Raw genomic sequence first — 6,054 nt, 5'->3', positions numbered from 1 at the left:
GACATCATTTGCTGTTTTTCAGTCATTTACCGATTTGTTTAGAGAGCTAAATGACGGTGAAATTGAAAATCACTACAAAATGAACTCTGAAAATGTTGGAACTTGGCATGGTATCATCATTTCACCCGCATAGCATGTGCAAAAGAGTAGATAGGGTTACGGCGAAAACTGGACGCACCTCGTGTACAAACTGTACAATCTCTTTCGGAGTATCAAGGTTTCCGGACGAGAACTCATCTGTTACACGGGCACTTCAATGGTTTTTAAACTTATTTGAACTCCAGCCTATTTTTGCGTTCAGTATGCATCATTCAAAGTGACGTCATCAATTTCCAACACGTTCTGACATCATTTGCTGTTTTTCAGTCATTTACCGATTTGTTTAGAGAGCTAAATGACGATGAAATTGAAAATCACTACAAAATGAACTCTGAAAATGTTGGAACTTGGCATGGTATCATCATTTCACCCGCATAGCATGTGCAAAAGAGTAGAGAGGGTCACGGCGAAAACTGGACGCACCTCGTGTACAAACTGGACAATATCTTTCGGAGTATCAGGGTTTCGGACGAGAACTCATCTGTTACACGGGCACTTCAATGTTTTTTAAACTTATTTGAACTCCAGCCTATTTTTGCGTTCGGAATGCATCATTCAAAGCGACGTCATCAAGTTCCAACACGTTCTGACATCATTTGCTGTTTTTCAGTCATTTATCGATTTGTTTACAGATCTAAATGACGGTGAAATTGAAAATCATTACAAAATGAACTCTGAAAATGTTGGAACTTGGCATGGTATCATCATTTCACCCGCATAGCATGTGCAAAAGAGTAGAGAGGGTCACGGCAAAAACTGGATGCACCTCGTGTACAAACTGGACAATCTCTTTCGGAGTATCAGGTTTCGAACGAGAACTCATCTGTTACACGGGCACTTCAATGTTTTTTAAACTTATTTGAACTCCAGCCTATTTTTGCATTCAGTATGCATCATTCAAAGCGACGTCATCAATTTCCAACACGTTCTGACATCATTTGCTGTTTTTCAGTCATTTACCGATTTGTTTAGAGAGCTAAATGACGGTGAAATTGAAAATCACTACAAAATGAACTCTGAAAATGTTGGAACTTGGCATGGTATCATCATTTCACCCGCATAGCATGTGCAAAAGAGTAGATAGGGTTACGGCGAAAACTGGACGCACCTCGTGTACAAACTGTACAATCTCTTTCGGAGTATCAAGGTTTCCGGACGAGAACTCATCTGTTACACGGGCACTTCAATGTTTTTTCAACTTATTTCAACTCCAGCCTATTTTTGCGTTCAGAATGCATCATTCAAAGCGACATCATCAATTTCCAACACGTTCTGACATCATTTGCTGTTTTTCAGCCATTTAGCGATTTGTTTAGAGAGCTAAATGACGGTGAAATTGAAAATCATTACAAAATGAACTCTGAAAATGTTGGAACTTGGCATGGTATCATCATTTCACCCGCATAGCATGTGCAAAATTGTAGAGAGGGTCACGGCGAAAATTGGACGCACCTCGTGTACAAACTGGACAATCTCTTTCGGAGTATGAGGGTTTTCGGACGAGAACTCATCTGTTACACGGGCACTTCAATGGTTTTTAAACTTATTTGAACTCCAGCCTATTTTTGCGTTCAGTATGCATCATTCAAAGTGACGTCATCAATTTCCAACACGTTCTGACATCATTTGCTGTTTTTCAGTCATTTACCGATTTGTTTAGAGAGCTAAATGACGATTAAATTGAAAATCACTACAAAATGAACTCTGAAAATGTTGGAACTTGGCATGGTATCATCATTTCACCCGCATAGCATGTGCAAAAGAGTAGAGAGGGTCACGGCGAAAACTGGACGCACCTCGTGTACAAACTGGACAATATCTTTCGGAGTTTCAGGGTTTCGGACGAGAACTCATCTGTTATACGGGCACTTCAATGTTTTTTAAACTTATTGAAACTCCAGCCTATTTTTGTGTTCAGTATGCATCATTCAAAGCGAGGTCATCAATTTCCAACACGTTCTGACATCATTTGCTATTTTCCAGTCATTTACCGATTTGTTCACTACTAGGAAAAGGGCTATAGATGGAATGGCCACTAATGGCGCTCCGGACATGTGGTGCGCCATTGCTATGTAGCAGTGGCGCACCATGTGCTGGTGCGCCATTAGTGTGAAATACACTAATGGCGCACCAGACACACGGTGCGCCATTAGTAACAATTTTTTTTCCGGACATACTAATGGCGCAGCAGGGCACAGTGCGCCATTACTAGTTCTAACTAGTAATGGCGCACCAGCCACATAGTGCGCCACTACAATATTTTTTTATTTTTTACTTTTTTGTAAAACTACTACGCCGCCCCCACCTCCCCTCGCCCCGTCGTCCCCCAACCACCCGCCGCCGCCGACGCCACCAGCCACCGCCCCGGCGCCCCTCGCTCCGTCGCCTCCCTCCACTCGCCGCCCCCTTGCCCCACCTCCCCTCGCCCCGTCGCCCCACCGTCCCAACCACCCGCCGCCGCCGACGCCACCCGCCACCACCCCGGCGCCCCTCGCCCCGTCGCCCCCCTCCCCTCGCCGCCCCCTTGCCCCACCTTCCCTCGCCCCGTCGCCCCAACCACCCGCCGCCGACCCCCGGCCCGCACCCTCCCCCACTCCACCGTTGCCAACGACCCACCGTACCCTCCCCCGCTCCATCGGCCGTCGCCGCCGACCCCCGGCCCACACCCTCCCCCACTCCACCGCCGCTGACGACCCCCCGCACCCTTTCCCCCGCACTCTCCCCGGCCCGCTCCACCGTCACAAATGAATGCAACTAAATTTGCAAAAAAAAGCAAATTTGATTATATTTTCAAATAACAAATTTGATGATATTTTTTAAAAAATCATTACTGTTTTTATAAAAAAATATTACTATTATCATTTAAACAAGTTTGAACATATTTAAACACAAATAAATATCAAACAACATTTTAAATGCATAAAAACAAAAATTGGGGAGCCTGGGAATCGAACCCGGGACCTCCTAGTGTGTGTGTTGCGTGCTGACCAGTCGGGCTAGTGGGCATGTTCTGATGGAGATAGGGTTAGGTTGAATATAACCTGACTAGTCGGGCTAGTAATTAAAACAAAATTCTAATGGCGCACCAGGGGGCGGTGCGCCATTAGAATCGACGTACTTATGGCGCACTAGGGGGAGGTGCGCCATTGCTAACCCACTCCACTTGTTCCCCTCGCACTGTGGCCTCTCCCTCCCTCCCTCGCCAGATCTCCCACTCGACCCCAACCGTACGCCGCCGCCGCCTTGCTCCTCCCCCTCCGTCCGCCGCGCCTGCACACCGCCGCCGCTGTGGTATTGCGCTGCCTCGACGCCGCCGCCCCAACCCCCGCGGGACTCCACCCCCGCCGCCCCCGCGCCCCCCGAACGGGATCGACCGAGCGCGCGCCGCCCGCTCCTTTCCTCTCCTCCTCCCTCCGACGAGCGAGGGCCTCCTCCGGCCCCTGCAGCAGCCGGCGAGCGCGACCCCGACGCGCCCATCCCGCCTGCCCCTTCCGTCCTCCTCCACCGGCCTCTGCTCTCCTTCGACCGCGGCGAGCGAGGATCCGGACGAGCTCGGACCCCGACCGCGACCCCTTCCCCGACCCCGACCCCGACCCCTCCGGCGACCAGGTACCTCTCCTCCCTCCTCCTTCCTCCCTCTCTCCACCATTCCCCATTCCCTCCCACCTGTCCAGCGCCGACTCCATCACCATCGATTGACTCCCTCTTTCAGTATGGGTGTAGAATCTCTAGCAGATAGTTCACTAGTATAACAACAATGGTCATTGTTTAGTACTTGGCACTTCTGTTTAGGTTAAAACAATGTTATTTTTTGTTCTTTTGCAAAGATTAGAGTGCAGCAGCCCTGCAACCCTATAGATTAGAGGGCAGAGAGATGAGGAAGGTAGTACCTGTGTGTGAAGTAGAGAACTTGGATTTTTAGAGCATGATGTGTTCTGAACCAGTAAAAGCTCCTGTTATGGGTCTCAAGCATGAATGTACCCCAAGATTTCTATTGGAACTGGACATGTGTTAATGCAATTAGGTGCTTCTTTCACCAGCTGCAAAACAATGCAATTTCATATGTTTTCACCAGCTGCAAAACATCATAAAAATACCATTAGGTACTTCCGTAAACACAAAAATAGAAACAATGCAAGACATGGCTTGTCTCTGATCCTCTGTTTTCTTTCTTCATTGGTTGCATTTTGATCCTAAATGTCAATCAATAAGTCTATTATTAGGAATCAGCAAAGTTGATTATCTATTCTACATAATTTCTAATCTGATGTTTGCATTTCCTAACTGTAGCATTTTTTTCTCAGACCAAGGCAAATGAAATCGACTAAAGAAAGAAATAGCATTTACCATTTACCACTAACCATGGCACTAATGTTTCACCTTAGATCATATGTTTGTTCTCTGATTAATGGTAGTTGTTCTTTGTATTGTGGAATACATCGCATGTTTTATAAATTGGGTCAGATGTATAATTAGTCGATGTATAATCCTGGTACTAATTGGTCTCTTCTGCTGCTTATCAGAGATGGGGGGAAGCAGCCACCGCCGCTCTGCCTCACCGGAGTACGAGTTGGATGCTTTCGAGTTCTTCAGTGTCATACTTGGGACTTCAGTATCAGCCACGAGGCAGCTATATTAAACGAGAGATGTCCCCTTCACCCATCTCATTATGATAACTCTGTTGTTTGCTACATCACTCCTTGTCCCAAATTGCAGAGGCGGCCTGACACTTTTATGAACATGCTGGGTGAAGATCCGCCAGATAATGTGAAGCTCCGACAGGCCGGCAGCGGGGTTCGCAGGCTATAGGACGTGGAGTTGGTGATCGAGGAGGGACACATGTACATGTACCTTGGCTGGGAGAAGTTCTACAGTGCCTACGACCTGCGGACCGGGTACTTTCTTCTCTTCAGGTACGACGATGACGCCACAATGCTCATCGTGAAGGTTTTCAACACGATTATGTGTCGCATGCGCTACGCTGACGACGAAGATGCCGGTGCGTTCTGCCTCTTCTTATTCCTCTACATTTGGATTTGTCTCACATCGATTGTTAACGGTCATTGTTGCATTTGGACAGGCAATGGGAGCAGCAGCAGCAACACTGGCTACAGCCAAAGCAGCAGCGATTATGGTTGTAGCAAAAGCAACAGCGATTCTGGCTTTAGCGAAAGCAGCAGCGATTCTGGCAGCAGCAAAGACAGCAAGAAGGATGATCCAGACTGGAGTAGGGGAGAAGAGGAGCAGAGTGGGGATGAGGAGCTGCAGGATGATGATGAGCATCACGCCGAGGATGACCTAGCGCTGGTGGTGGCTGACCATGGGCAAGAGATGGTGGTGGCTGACCATGGGCAAGAGATGGTGGTGGCTGAGGATGACCTAGCGATGGTCGTACCCGTCCTGCCTGAAGGTGGCCTCGCGATGGTTGTGGTGCCTGACAATGACCACACACCGGTGGTGGCGCCGGCGATCCCACAGCTGGGCGGCATGACCACGCCAATTGTGGTAGAAGACTACATCCCACAGCTGCCTCCACCGCCTCGCCGCGCTTGGCGCATCACGCTGAGGAAGGAGAAGGTGAAGAACAATGAGAACTGAACTATGTCAGGTATGTAAGATCTCCAAAATGATATATATATACTTAGTTACCTATGTTATCTCTAGTATGCTTAGTTTCCTATAGGTTAGCTCCAAAATTACTTATGTTAGCACAAAATGATCAAGTTTACATAATAAGCTTATAGTCTTCTTCTTATTCTTCTTCTTTTCCAAAATGACATAGGTTAGCTTCATTTTACCTAAGTTGGCTCTAATATGCTAACTTAGAGAGCTTATATGCTTAGTTTCCTATAGGTTAGCTCCAAAATTACTTATGTTAGCACAAAATGATTAAGTTTACATAATAAGCTTATAGTCTTCTTCTTATTCTTCTTATTATTCTTCTTCTAGTATTCT

This window comes from Aegilops tauschii, chromosome 3, assembly GCF_002575655.3.
Source record: "Aegilops tauschii subsp. strangulata cultivar AL8/78 chromosome 3, Aet v6.0, whole genome shotgun sequence".
In the NCBI taxonomy this organism is placed as follows: domain Eukaryota; kingdom Viridiplantae; phylum Streptophyta; class Magnoliopsida; order Poales; family Poaceae; genus Aegilops; species Aegilops tauschii.
Note: the sequence above shows the minus strand (reverse complement) of the source record.